The sequence below is a fragment of the Leptonychotes weddellii genome, chromosome 3 (genome assembly GCF_054177405.1).
Source record: "Leptonychotes weddellii isolate Sample4059 chromosome 3, ASM5417740v2, whole genome shotgun sequence".
In the NCBI taxonomy this organism is placed as follows: domain Eukaryota; kingdom Metazoa; phylum Chordata; class Mammalia; order Carnivora; family Phocidae; genus Leptonychotes; species Leptonychotes weddellii.
In genome coordinates this window covers 172,265,776-172,279,970 of record NC_138371.1, presented here as the reverse complement: position 1 = coordinate 172,279,970, position 14,195 = coordinate 172,265,776, and the positions used below count along the sequence as shown (strand labels likewise).

Here is a 14,195-nt window from a genome sequence, read left to right as displayed (position 1 = left end):
ATTTTGTTGGATGCCAGAAAATGATTAATTCATTTTTCTTTGTTTAGGGTAAAATTTGACACCTATTAATTAAAAAATTATCAAAACAGATGTGCTTCTTGTTATTCTTTGCAGCATCCTCTGAGGCTGATATCTGGAGGTTGGAAATTCTATGATTATTTCACTTGCCTCAGTTCTCTCTCTCAAAACCTCATAATCAGTCAGTTCTCAGAGCCACACAGATAAAATCCAATTCCCTAAGAAACTATATGACTTTCTTTTTTATTATTTTATTTTTAATTGTGGTAAAAAAACCCCCACATAACCTAAAATTTATCTTCCTAGCCATTTTAAGTGTACAATTCTGTATTGACTAGTATATTCACACTGTTCTGTAACTGATCTCTAAAACTTCTTCAAAAGTCCCTTTCAAAACTGCAGCCCCAAAGCAGGTAGACAACTTCCCATTTCCTCTTCCCCCAGCCCCTGACAGCCACCACTCTGAGACTTTCTTCCTCTGACTCCTGTCTCTGCTTTTTGGATTTTCTCTAACTCATCTCAAAACCTGCTGTTCGGGCACACAAGCTTTCCCATTCCCCATTCAGGCTCCAATTTTAAGACCTTCATCCACATTATTTCCCCACCCATTGTATGGTTAATTTCTGACTCAGCTTTCAGATACAGACTTACAAGACTCTCTCAGAATGGGAGATATACACCTACTATGTACTCCTACATGCACCCTTCATTTCCAACTCTCACAACAATTAGCTTAAAACTTTTTTTTTTTTTTTGATAGAATGTGAGCGCTTCAAAAGTCAAACCAATAGCTACATAAAGCAGAACATCTAGTCCAGCCCATCATTTTATTCTTGGCACCGTAGCACACACTAAATAAATAATTGTTGACTGGATAAGCCGGTCAGTGCTCAAAATACCTTTGAGTATTTGAATCTTCTTTTGTCACCTACTGGCTGTGTGCCCTTGGATACATAAAGATGATGATGATGATGATATTAATTACAACAATAATGACAGCAAGCAGCCCTGGCTGTCACTTACACAACACTTCCTATGTATGAGGCACTTTTTAAACCTTTACATGCAGTAACTCATTTACTCTTCCTAATAACCCTATTCATGAGGTACTATGATTAAGCCTGTTGTCAGATAAGTAGAGAGGACAGGAACGCAGAGTGATTTGTTCAAAGTAACTTAGCTCCAAAGAACGGAATTGTTCCTGGAATCAGACACTTTGAATCTGAACTCATGTTCAGAAATATCACTGCTTTCTGGGGTGGACCTCCATTTCTTTATTTATAATAAGGGTTATTGTAACTATTTCAAAATTGGGTGATGAGCATTAAGTGTTCTAATCTATGTGAGCGGCTTAGCACAGTGCCTGATTTGTAATGAAACTTTAATAAATAACAGCATTTATTGCTGTAATATATGCCAGGTGCCCTGTTTGGTGCTTATAAGCCTGTAGGCTTTCAATAAACGTGAGCTGCCTTCTTCTCTCTTTCTCCTTAATTAGAGAAAGTCAGAGGCGACTACTAGTGCTGAGGAGTTAGGTCGGGAGCATATTGCAGTGGCAACCAAGAAGAAGGGTAGTAACTCGTACAAGCTGGGGAAGAAGAGCACAAATTTCAGAAAACAGCCTCCTGTAACTGTGTGCTCATGCTTTGCTGGGATTGTGATAAAAACGTCTGGCTTTTGAATAATAGTTCTAATTTTGAAAGCATGTTCACGTTTCTCATGTCATCTTTATCTCACGGTTGGCCTTGGGAGAAAAGACATAATATCCCAATTCCCACGTTACAAAGAATCCTCCATGACTTACTGAAGATAAGAGTAGTTTGGGTACAAAGAAGAACTAGAAATTGTTGTTAATGTCAAAAGGTAATTCATCCGCAAACCGGGATGTTTTTGAGAGTGGAAGAGGAAAGGTAATGGTTAAGTTAGGAGAACAGACATAAACTGGGTCTGTCCAGGGTCTGGGAGGTGGTATGGGACCCCTTTCTTCTGCTCAGCAGATTCTCCCTTTTCTTGTTCACCTTTTCTCTTGCCCCACAAGCATCACACTGACTTAAAATATTCTTCTTCCTTGAGCCAGAGAATGAGTTCTCCTTCTCAGGGTGTCCATAGTTCCATTTGCTATATACACAACGTTCCACACTGTGAAAATCAAATGTTATCTATTTGAAAAGAATGAGAAATTTGCCCTGATGCAATGACTACACACACACACACGTGTGCGTGCGTGCATGCATGTGGGTGTGTTTGAGATAAAGGATGAGAGGCTAGCATACTTGGCTTGGTTTGCTTCTATGATGGAACTTCCCTTTTTGCTCTATTGAACCTCTTTTTTTAATAGTTATGTTGAATCACGTATGAGTTTCCTTATACTGCCGTAATAAAGTGCCATAAACTAGATGTCTTAAAAGAACAGACATTTATTGTCTTACAGTTCTGAAAGCTAGAAGTCCAAAATCAAGTTGTTTGTGGGGGTTGGTATTTTCACAGGCTTTCGAGGGAGAATCTCCTCAACCTCTGTGCTAGCCTCTGGTCACCCCCATGCTTACCCTGCCCTGCACATAAGACACATCACTTCAGTCCTCCCTGTCTTCATATGTCATCTCCTGCGTGTCTGTGTCTTTACAATGGTCATCTACAGTCATATTGAATTAGGGACCCATCCTACTCCAGTATGTCCTCATCTTGACATTATGTTTGTAATGGTCCTACTTCCAAATCAGGTCACAATCTGAAGGACTAGGGGTTAGAAATTCAACTTTTTTTTTTTTTTTTTGTGGCAGGGGGCCATTATAACAATTAGTAAGAACAACCAAAACCAATCATATATGGAAGAATTGGCCAGTGTTGCACAGTCTGTATCGATCTCTCTTTTGCGATAATCTGTGTCTTAGAAAAGCAAGAAAATATAAGAACTAGTTGTGTCTGCTGAAGATATAACCTCATAGTGACCCTTCCTGTTCATTACCTGGAAGATGGTGACAGGATGCAATTTCATAGACAAATTATAAACAGAGTTACTACAAAATTAGTGTTTTGCTTAAATTATTTTCTTCACCTGCTGTGTTTAAAAGATACGAAAATTATTTTCCTTTTAAAATTAACAAAATTATATTAGTGTTCTATTGATAAATGTAATTACATAATGTCTTAGTCATGAATAGTTGCTGATTGAAATGGGAAATAGTTTCGTATTTTAATAGAATTATAGATTATTACAAGATAGATAGTTTACACTCCAGAATGTTGAGAATGACAAAGAAGTTATTACTCTAACCTGCTCTGGCTTTACATGAACTACAGCACATGGTGGTACCTGGATAGCTTCCACATTCCCTGCAGGACACAGCTGGAGGAAAGAGGCAATAGGGCCGAGCAAAAGGCACTCTGGGAAGAGTGACAGATCCTCTGGGAAGAGATCAGCAATCCCAAGCAATGAAGTCTCAAAGAGAGGGGCAAAAGTTAAAGCCACTGAAGGTAGCTCATTGAGGCACCAAAAGGAGAGGGTGGATGGAGGTGCTGAGCAGGCAGGACGGAGAAAGCACAGGTGGAGTGTTGGCTGATGGCTTCTGTGAATGTGGAAGGGCTGGGATTAGCGCCTAGTGTGTCAGGCAGTCCCTGGGACTAGTTGGAATAGGGGTCTGGACTCACGAGAACCAGGTTCATGTGCAAGACCTCAGAAGCATGCGTTGCCCCGTTTCCTCTACCCACTTCTACCAAGATAAAGGAGCATCCTTAAAAGACCATTGCAGGTAAGTGTCCTGACCTTGCAGCTTGCTATTTCTTCTGAACCCACTGACTCTTCGGCATACGATGGAGTCTGTTACAAAACTCACAAGCATCCTTCGTGCCTCTGCTCGGGGACCTCCACGGTTCCCCACCAGGCAACTGACATTGTTCCTCTCTGACAAAATTCAGAGTTTTTCAGAGTTCAGCCTGCATCTTTACAGATCTCCTACTCTCCTTACTGTTCAAATAGATTTTCAGTAGTATCTGTGGAGGGAATGAAATCCAGAATGTGAAGCTGTCCATACTGTTGCTCCTCGTCTCCTCCGAATTGCTATTTCTCCCAAATGAAGGCTCCATATGACAGTGATGTCCCTTCTGTCCACCAGCCTCTGACCCTTTCTCTCACGGCGACAACCTCCACAGAATGTCTTCCTTCCCTATCGCTGATACAGATGTGCTCGTACATTCTCACGCGGACTTGCTGCTTTCCTATCTTCCTGATAACAAGGTATCTGGAGGGCCTGCACCCCGGCTAATGGTGCCTCATCACAACCCTGCTCCTGGTTCAAAGCACAGACTGCATCCGGTGTCTCCTCAAAGCCTGTGTATGGCAAGGCTTTTGTGTGAAGGTAAGTCTTCGGTCCAGAGTCATGTTTGCATCTAATGTTTTCCTCTACAAAGTAACTTTGAGTGAATATTTATCCTGAGGGACAACTGGAAGTGAAGACACACATGTCAGTTTGTAGCCTTTCATATGAACTTATTACGTGAAACTTATGCTAACAAGGCAACAAAGAATTCATGAGACTCATTGTGAAGATTTGTGTGACCACCATATCGGATATCATTACAACAAAATCAGATCCGTTCACCTTTGATGGCGACCAAACGATTCATTTTGCTGTGCGCCCAGGCTTCTGTCCTTGTTTACTGTGCGCAAAGAGGAAGTGCAGATCGTCTCTCTGAGGTTAATTGTTGCTTTCACAGCTCACTCACCCTCTTCCCTTGCACCCTGTAGGATTGTCTCTGACCTATGACGTTCTTGTGAAAATTGATATCCATGGTTTATGGGCGACAGGAATAATTCAAATGATGACGGATCCCTGGAGGTGGGGGGTATAGTTAAGCATGCGTGTTTTAAGATGACAGTTGTGAAGATACAAAAGCTCTGTCTGGCCTTCCTGGGCTCCCACTTTACATTAAAATGTGGTGTCTCCATCATGATTTATCTACTTCTTTCTGTTTTACATGCATTTTTGTATTTATGCTTTCTATGCAGTGATATTAAACAAATTTGATATTTCGTTATGATCGATTCAAGTGCGAGTCCACATTCTGCATCTTTGCTCCTCAAAGTGCAGTCTCTGGACCAGCAACATTCCATCACCGGAGAAGCTTGGTAAACCTGCAGAATTCAGGTCAAGAGACCAAGAGAAGGGACTTCAGAGGCCTATTACCTCAATCATGGAGTCTTCCTGAAAGGGGCTGCTCACTCAAGTTACTCAGTTCTGGAACCTCCAAGATGATCTAGGTGAAAGCAGCCCTGAGAGGTCTAAGGAGTTCCTTTAACAGCCACTGGAAGAGGGAAGACAGCTCAGTGTGCCCCAGAACCATTAGCTCTGTCTACACACCAGGATCCTGAAAATGAAAGAAAACAAAATTTTTTTATCAAGCTTTGTCAGTGGAAAAGGACAGTTAACCATTCCCCCAGCTCCCCAGTCAACCACTCATCCAGTACCTCTAAGTCCTGGCCAACCAGAAGATATGTCTGAGACATCAGAGGTGTACATGATCGTTGATGTAGCCTACAATGCTGGTGTTCTCCAGGCGGAGAAAAGCGCCATGCGCAAGAAGCTCAATTAATATGGATGGCCATGAAATGCATTGAGGACAACTCAATGAACTTATTGCTATTACTACTATTATTATTACTCTCACAATATTACTAAATTTAGAATAAAAGGAAACCCTCAAAGGATGAAACAAAATCTGACCAGAATCCAAACCGACCCCATGGGTTTAAGAGAGGAAACGAGAGAAGACCTGACCCTTGAGCAGATCAGAAGCAGTACTGTGAGCAATCCAGGTCCCTTTCTTCAACTTTTATTGCCAAGAGACCAAGTTTCAAGCAAAACAAGGTATCTGACTGAAGACATTTCCACTACCGAGACCCAGGTGGAGATGAAGAGACCAGCCTATGAATTAAAAATTGTGGCTGATCAGAATGAGAAACCTCTGAAAATTGAAATAGAAGTTAAATAACCTGGTAGTAATTTAGTATGTCTCTGTGACCTTAGTGTTTCTGAAGATGATTTATTGATCAAGGTCTCTGAGAAGTACAGATTACATCTGAATCTTCCAGAATCTGTGCGTACTGAAATGACTACAGCAAAATTTATCAAAGAGAAAGCTACATTAATCATCACAATGCCACTGGTGGAAGTCAAGAGCATCATCTGCTTTGGGTTTTCAGTGCTAACGGCATATGAATTACAGGACCTTCATGATGGGTGAAAAGGCAGTGGTTTATCTTAAACACTAGTTTTGTATTTTTAAGAGTTCTTTTTCACCAAATGATGTTTTCTCATCAACTGTTTATCTTTTTTTTTTTTTTTAACTCTTTCTCCTTCTCAAACTTGGCATGAAGCAGAAACTACTAAAAACAGTATTGCCGTGATACACTTTTTTTGAAGGTATTTCTAATGGTCTTAAAGTGACAAATATGATTTGGGAAATTCTATTTGTTTTCAGGTAACATGGGAGAATTCTTGGCTTACTGGTTGAAAAAAAAATTTTTTTTTTTTTGGTCTAGGAAATTTTTACATCAGGAAATAAAAATAAAAATTTAAGAAAGCAGAGTTCAGGTGCAGCCCTGAACTACTACGTCAAAGTTGTAATTCATAAGAAGCTTTTTCTTGATGTTTTCTATGCACATTAAAGTTTGAGCACTGTTCTGCATCTTTATGAAATATACTCTTCTTAGATGTGAATTAGTGTTTGGTTTTGAAACGTTGCAACTGTTTTTGGGAATGTAGAACCCCCAGAAAAATAATTTAACATTTTACACACACAAAAAAAAGTCTTCTAGCTTCTACCTGGCAGATAGAGATTTTACTTCGGGGTCACACAGATGAAATATTATAAAGAAACACTAGACACGATGTCTTTGGTTACCTGAAAAGCAGGATTTCATTAGACACTCTGGGTTTAATAGGACTAAAAATTGAAAGTAGATTTTTTTTCCTCAGTAGTGACCCATTTTTCCTTACTTGTAACATCTATATTTTATGTAGAAATCTATAGTATTGTCATAGAATTGTATATAAATAAAAATTGTGGCCAGGTGAATTTACGGGGTCTGATTTTTATTGCTCCTTAAGTAACAGGGCTCCTAGTTGTCCCACACACGATATTATATTCTGACGAATGCTACCAACTGCAACTTTGGGTTAGTCCTAAGTCTGCAGTAGACTGTAACTTTTCTCCTACATGTTTATACATATGTGTGCAAACACACCTGCACTCAAGCATATTTGAAATTAATTTTGAGCAGCTCTAATAGTTTTGTCTATAATGAAATAACCTATGTTCATTATAGGAGCTGTGACATTTACAGAGATAAGTAGAGGACAATTCCTGCTTTCTGGACATTTACAAACTAGTATGCAAAATAAATTGAACAGAAATCACTTTGGTATGAAATGCAACAAAAGAGTCCCTGATTACTTTTGGACAGGGTAATCAAAAATACATTCTTTGATAAACTGGTATTTAATTGAACTTTGAAAGATACGTGATATTCTAACAGGTAGAAAAAAGCAAGAGCATTTTAACTGGGAAGCAACAGTAGGAACAAAGACAAGAAAACCAAAAATGATGAGCCATGGAGAGAAAATGACAAATTCCCAGAAAAGTAAAGTGAAAGATGTTTTAAAAAATAACCAAAAATTGAAGACCAAATGCTCTACTTGCCACTACTCCACAGTATGCACATCTTCTAGCCTTTCTAAGAGCTTAGGTATATGAAGGCATTATTCTCATTCACACTGGCAAATGAAAGTACTGCAGTGAATTTAGAAGACAAGTGTGCAAAGACATTTCTTAAAATAGTTAACTACAAAATCACGTGGTCTCAGAACGAAAACATCATTCAGAGACCTCTTCCCCCACTTTCATACAAAGGACAGAAATCCTTTTTGGTCTCCTTTATGGTTTCCATTCCTGTTTTGCTTAAATTCATTTCATGACAGGTTTCTTCACTGAAATTTGGAAGATAACTTTCGGAAAGCACTTTTTTTTTCTCGAGTTGATTGGAAATCAGAGGAAAACCATGCAGGGACCTACTTGTCTGTCCATCCCCGAGTCCCAAATTAAGAAATTGGGAACACATTCGTTTCTTCTCCTTAGACCTGAAATGTGTGTGTGTTGTATACTCTGTGTATAAATCAGTATAATAATTCTGAATACTCTGGTATCCCTTTTTTGGACTAGTTCCCAGACTTTTGAATCTAATGGACCAGTAAATTCAAATCAGATCAAAGGATTGTCAAGTGATTGCATTTAAAAAAATCACTATTGTGGATCTAATTTCACTTCCATTGCATAAATAAAAATATAAATTTCACTTAAAAAGTGGGAAGAAAATCATCTCAGAATGAAACAGCCCATATTTGACCACAACTTAATCTTATCACATGTTGTAGAACTACGCACACTCTAGTCCTTATGTTTCTCACATTTTTCCACGGATTAAAGAAAATTTCTTTATCATCGGCAGACTGGCATTTTGAAAGCACTCTTCTGTGTGACCTCTATTTTGTAAATATCTCTGGTTAAAATGTCCTGTCGGAGCTGAACACCTGGGGCACCTGGGTGGCTCCGTCAGTTAAGCAGCTGACTCTTGATTTCGGCTCAGGTCACGCAATCTCAGGGTCCTGGGATCGAGCCCCGTGTAGGGCTCCGCGCTCAGCGGGGAGTCTGTTTGTGGGTTCTGTGTCTCCCTCTGCCCCCGCCCCAGCTCCTGCACACTCTGTCTCTCTTCCTCTCTCCCTCTCTCGCAAATAAATAAATCTTAAAAAAAAAAAAAAGAACACTGTATTCTCCAGCATGGTCTTCTCCTTTTTGGACCTGCCCTTGAACAGCCACAGACCCTCTTCTTGGCATTGTCAATCTGTTTGCTCACCTCGCACTCACACCCTCAGAGCCACCACTCCACATCTTTATCTATCTTTATCCATGAAGTTTTTGAACCTAAAGGCAACACTTTGTATTTATTTTCATTCAGCTATATCCTGTTCGTTTGCCCCAGTGTTGCGTTCTGTTGAACACTTTAAAAATAATGGCGATGGATCTCTATAAAGTTTATTTACAATGTCTTCAGGCTGTCAAAAAAATTTGAGCAGGAAAATTATATAAAATTCCTCATAGAACATACTCCGTGGATCAATAGTATGTCATTTTCTCTTTTGCTTGACATAAATAAAAATTGAATCAGTTTTATGTATTTTTAAAAAAATTCTGCCAGTTTGGAGTTTTGGCAATCGCAGCTTTGTATTTCTTCATCATCTGTTCAACGTTTTTTTTTTTTTTTCTTTTATGAGGAGGTTTTTAAAAATAAAAATTCTGTATATTTAAGGTGTACAACGTGATGATTTGATATAAATACACATACTGAAATGATTACTACCATTAAGCTAACCAAATCTTTTCACAGTCAACATATTTTGGTGTGTGATGAGTGTACACTATTATTAAGTATACTCATGTCCGTATTTTGATATCTTATTTATCCTACACCACTGCAAATTTGCACCCTTTGACCAACATCTCCCCATTTCTCCCCCAACCCCAGCCCCTTGTAATCACCATTCTACTCTCTGCTTCTATGGGTTGGACTTTTTTTTTTTTTTTTTTTAATTCCACATGTAAGTGAGATCATTCAGCATTTGTCTTTCTCTGACTTATTTCACTTAGCATCATGTCTTCCAGGTTCATCCATGTTGTCACAAATGGCAAGATTTACTTCTTTCTGAGGAATGAATAATATTCCACTGTGTGTGTTTATCTTCTTTATCCATTCATCTGTCAATGGACACTTAGGTTGTTTCCATATCCTGATTATTATCCTTATTATGAATAATCTGCAATGAACATGGGAGTGCAGATATTTCTTTGAGATACTGATTTTGTTTCCTTTGGATGTATACCCAGAAGTGGAAATTTTGGATCATATGGTAGTTCTATTTTTAAGTTTTTGAGGAATCTCCATAAGGTTTTCCATGATGGCTGTATCAGTTGCATTCCCATCAAGAGTGCACCAGGGTTCCCTTTTCTTACATCCTCTCCAACATTTGTTATCTTTTGTCGTTTTCATAATACCTAAGAATATGAGATGATATCTCATTGTGGTTTTGATTTGTATTTTTCTCATAATCATTAATGTTGAGCACCTTTTCATGTCTTCTCTTTTTTATATGTCTTCACCTTTTATATGTCTTCTCTTGAGAAATGTCTATTCAGGTCTTTTGATCATTTTTTAATCAGATTATATGTTTTCTTACTATTGATTTTTTTGAACTCCTTACATATTTTGGATATTAACCACTTATCAGATGTATGATTTACAAATATTTTCTCCCATTTTTTAGATTTCCTCTTTACTCTGTTTCCTTTATTGTGCAGAAGGTTTTAAGTTTGATGTAATAACACTTGTCTGTTTTTGTTTTGTTGACTGTACTTTTGAGATCACATCCAAAAAGTCATTGCCTTGGCCAATGTCAAGAAGCTTTCCCCCTATATTTTCTTCTAAAAGTTTTATGGTTTCAGGTCTTACATTTAAGACTTTAATCCATTGTGAGTTGATCTGCGTGAGTTAAGGGTCCAATTTCGTTCTTCTGCATTTGTGGGAAACTTGTTTTCCCAGCACCACTTAGTGAAGAGACTACCCTTTCCCCCTTGTGTGTTCTTGGCACTTTTGTTGAAGTTCAGCTAACCATAAATGCATGAATTTTTCAAGTTTTGGCAAACATAGCTTTGTATTTCTTCATCATCTGTTCAACATTTTCAAGAAATGTTTCCATTGTTTTTGTCATGATCAAACACATTTAAATTAAAACAATAACAAGAAAGAAGATTTATTATTTTGGTGCCAAGAAACTCAACAACTAATTTGGGGTCAGGAAGAATCAGGGGCTAAAGTTCATTGGTAACCTGTAGCAGAAGCCAGTTAAAAATAGGAAAAATGGCTATAACCGCTTAGAAAAGTAATGACTTCAAGAAGTTAGAAATGTGTCAGGATCCTAGGAAAGGCCTTAGATAGGAAGACAAACATCCAAAGGGCAGATGGCCACAGAGAGACTCAGGGCTAGAAGGAGTATTTCAGAAGAAAGCAGTTTTGTCCTTGTGTAGACCATTTATCTAAAAGGTGATAAGTTGACTATGAACAGATTGTTAAGAGTCTAAAATCTTTTTGGAAAGATTTAGAGCATAAACGAATTGACTTTAAAAAGCAACCAAGAATCTCATTAAATCTGCTTTCATCTTATTAAACCGTGGTGCTTATGTTACAGCCAAAGTCTAAATGTAGGCTAATACAATGGTGAAAGATAATTAGGAGATTAATAGATTGACACTCTAATGTAGAAGAAAAGAAAGTGTTGTGTAATTTGTGTAATGAATATAACATTGGATACATAGTTAAAATATCTGACATGCCATTAATTATTAAATTTAAGTCATTTAATATTTTTGTTTTATTGTGAATCATGTAGCAGTGATTAAGTCTTTCTTACATATAATACCGTTTTTCAAAAATTGACACTGATAAAGTAATAAAAATGAATATATTTTGCAAAATTTAAAATTTATATTTTTGTTATATATGCAAAAGTTCTGTGTGCCTTGATTACATGAATTTCATTTGAGGGTAATTTAAATTATAAATGTAAATGTATATAAATATGTATAATATGTTTATAGTCAATAATAAAGCATTGAGTAAGTTTGAGATTCTTTTAAGTTATTTTGTGGTGGGCAACCACTTCACACTGTATATCTATGAATTTCTGCCGTGTATTTCTCATCACGATTTAGCCTTAGCGACGTAACTATTTTACAAGGTAGTGCCTTAACAGGACTTGCATTTGTGCAGATTCAAAACCATTGAGCAGGTGATATATACAGTAGAAAGTTCTATTGAGATTAAGTCAGTCTGTTTTAAAGAACAATTATTTATTTATTATTTATTCAATAAACTGTGCATGCATGAGATAACCTGATCTAATCTCATAATTGACAAATAAATAGATGTTTTTAAAATAAAATAGTCAAGACAATTAGTTCTTTGTGGTTAATCCGAAGACCAGTTTTTTGGCACCATATAGCTGTTACATTTTTAATCTCAATAATGTTCTCCAACTCTTTACAAAGCAGCTATTCTTCAAGGTCACTTTTTCATTATCTTTAACCTGAAAGAAGGCTTGCATAAGAATACAAATGTGACTTCTCTTTTACCTCTACCTTGGGCAAAGCAATGTGAAATATTATTGGAACATACTCTGCTGTTTTGCTATGAGTCTTAGAATAATTTACCCACTCCAGAAAGGTTAAGTCATGTCATCCCGCTAAAACCTCCTAAGCCTACAAAATAGATTACTTTATGGTAAAGCAGCTTTCCTTTCCAAGTGTGCTTTGCCCTGGAGGAAATGAAGTTGCCACTTTAGAATGCTCAATAACACCTTCCACTCAGCATTGTAACTCAGAGATTAATCAGTTTCTGCTCTGTTTCATCACTCAGTCAAGCGGCTTCCAAAATATGGTTGCCAACCCTCAGACTTACACCTATGCACTCTAGGATCCAGCCTTTAAATAAAGTAGGCTTTCTCCGTTGCCTTTTTTTTTTTTTTTGGTTGTCCTCTGTTTATAGAACAGATTTTAAAATCAGTTATTTCAAATTTAACACTTTTTTTTAAAAGATTTTATTTATTTATTTGACATAGAGAGACACAGCAAGAGAAGGAACACAAGCAGGGGGAGTGAGAGAGGGAGAAGCAGGCTTCCTGCTGCGCGGGGAGTCTGATGCGGGACTTGATCCCAGGACCCTGGGATCATGACCTGAGCCTAAGGCAGACGCTTAACAACTGAGCCACCCAGGCACCCCTCAAATTTAACACTTTTTATCCTTCTAAAGAAAATAAATATTCCTTATGGAAGTTTATTTTCTAATTTTAAATATTTTATTTTATGACATTTTAGTGTAAAGGACTTCCATGGTAACATTTAAAAAAATACCACTTCGGGCGCCTGGGTGGCTCAGTCGGTTAAGCGACTGCCTTCGGCTCAGGTCATGATCCTGGAGTCCCTGGATCGAGTCCTGCATCGGGCTCCCTGCTTGGCAGGGAGTCTGCTTCTCCCTCTGACCCTCCCCCCTCTCATGTGCTCTCTCTCTCTCATTCTCTCTGTCAAAAAAAAAAAAAAAAAAAAATCTAAAAAAATACCACTTGGAGCTACGATTCTCTACTAGAATTGTCCAATTAAGTAATACAGTATAATTATTATTTTAGTGGAAAGCTAATATCTACTTAAAAGCGTTGTTACTTATCACTGTAACATCACTGTGAATTTTTGTTTGTTCGCTTATTGCTTTTCTTTTTTGTTTTGTTTTTGATGTTAAAGAAATCTGCAATATTGTGGTGGTTCGGGATTTGTCCCAAAGACTAACTTTTATTTCCTTTATTCTGCCTTTTTTAAACATAAAAGTAGGAATTCATATTATCCATTTCATTCTAAAACACATCCAGATATCAAAAGCTTAAATGGATTATAGTTTATGAGGAGACTTAAAAAATGTGATCCAGTTCGTTTTAGTATCAGTTAAACATGAGTTAAATAATGTCTCCCTTCCTTGAGAAATTCCATTCCCATGGTAACTTTGTGTAGGACCCAGACAGACCTTCCTGTGGGACAGCGTGAAGTTCTTGCAGCATATTCTGGTCTCAGTGGATGATCTTGTGAGCTCACTCTGTTTCCCTGCAGATGATACACAGAGCCTCTAGACCCGTGCTCTCCGCATGTGGCAGCCGTTGGCCACATGTGGGTATTGAGCCCTTGAAATGGTGTTAAGTACGATTGCGGGCATGAAGTTTTACAATTTTTATTTCATTTTGATCAATTTAAATTAAATTATTGATTTAAATTAGGTATGCAGTGTAAAATAAATTTACATTAAGCATACCGTTCTTGTTTTGCTAGGACTGTATTTGACTGTTGACATTTTAGCCTATGGTTAAGATATGCTGCAAATGTAAAATACAAGATTTCAAAGATAAGGTATAAAATGAGAAAGTGGACCATCTCAGGGAAAATTTTTATTTTGATTACATGCTGAATGATAAGATTTTGGATATATTATGTGAAATAAAATATACTATTATCTTCTGCCCACTTTTTGACTT

At 37.6% G+C, this 14,195-nt stretch overlaps 1 protein-coding gene and 1 pseudogene across 2 annotated transcripts in view; both read left to right on the top strand.

Moving 5' to 3' along the window:
- The window catches only part of NALF1 (NALCN channel auxiliary factor 1), a 547,669-nt gene that overhangs the window by 85,217 nt on the left and 448,257 nt on the right, over positions 1-14,195 (top strand). The gene's annotated exons all lie outside the window — the stretch shown is intronic.
- Positions 5,112-6,258, top strand: LOC102739413 (PIH1 domain-containing protein 2 pseudogene; annotated as a pseudogene).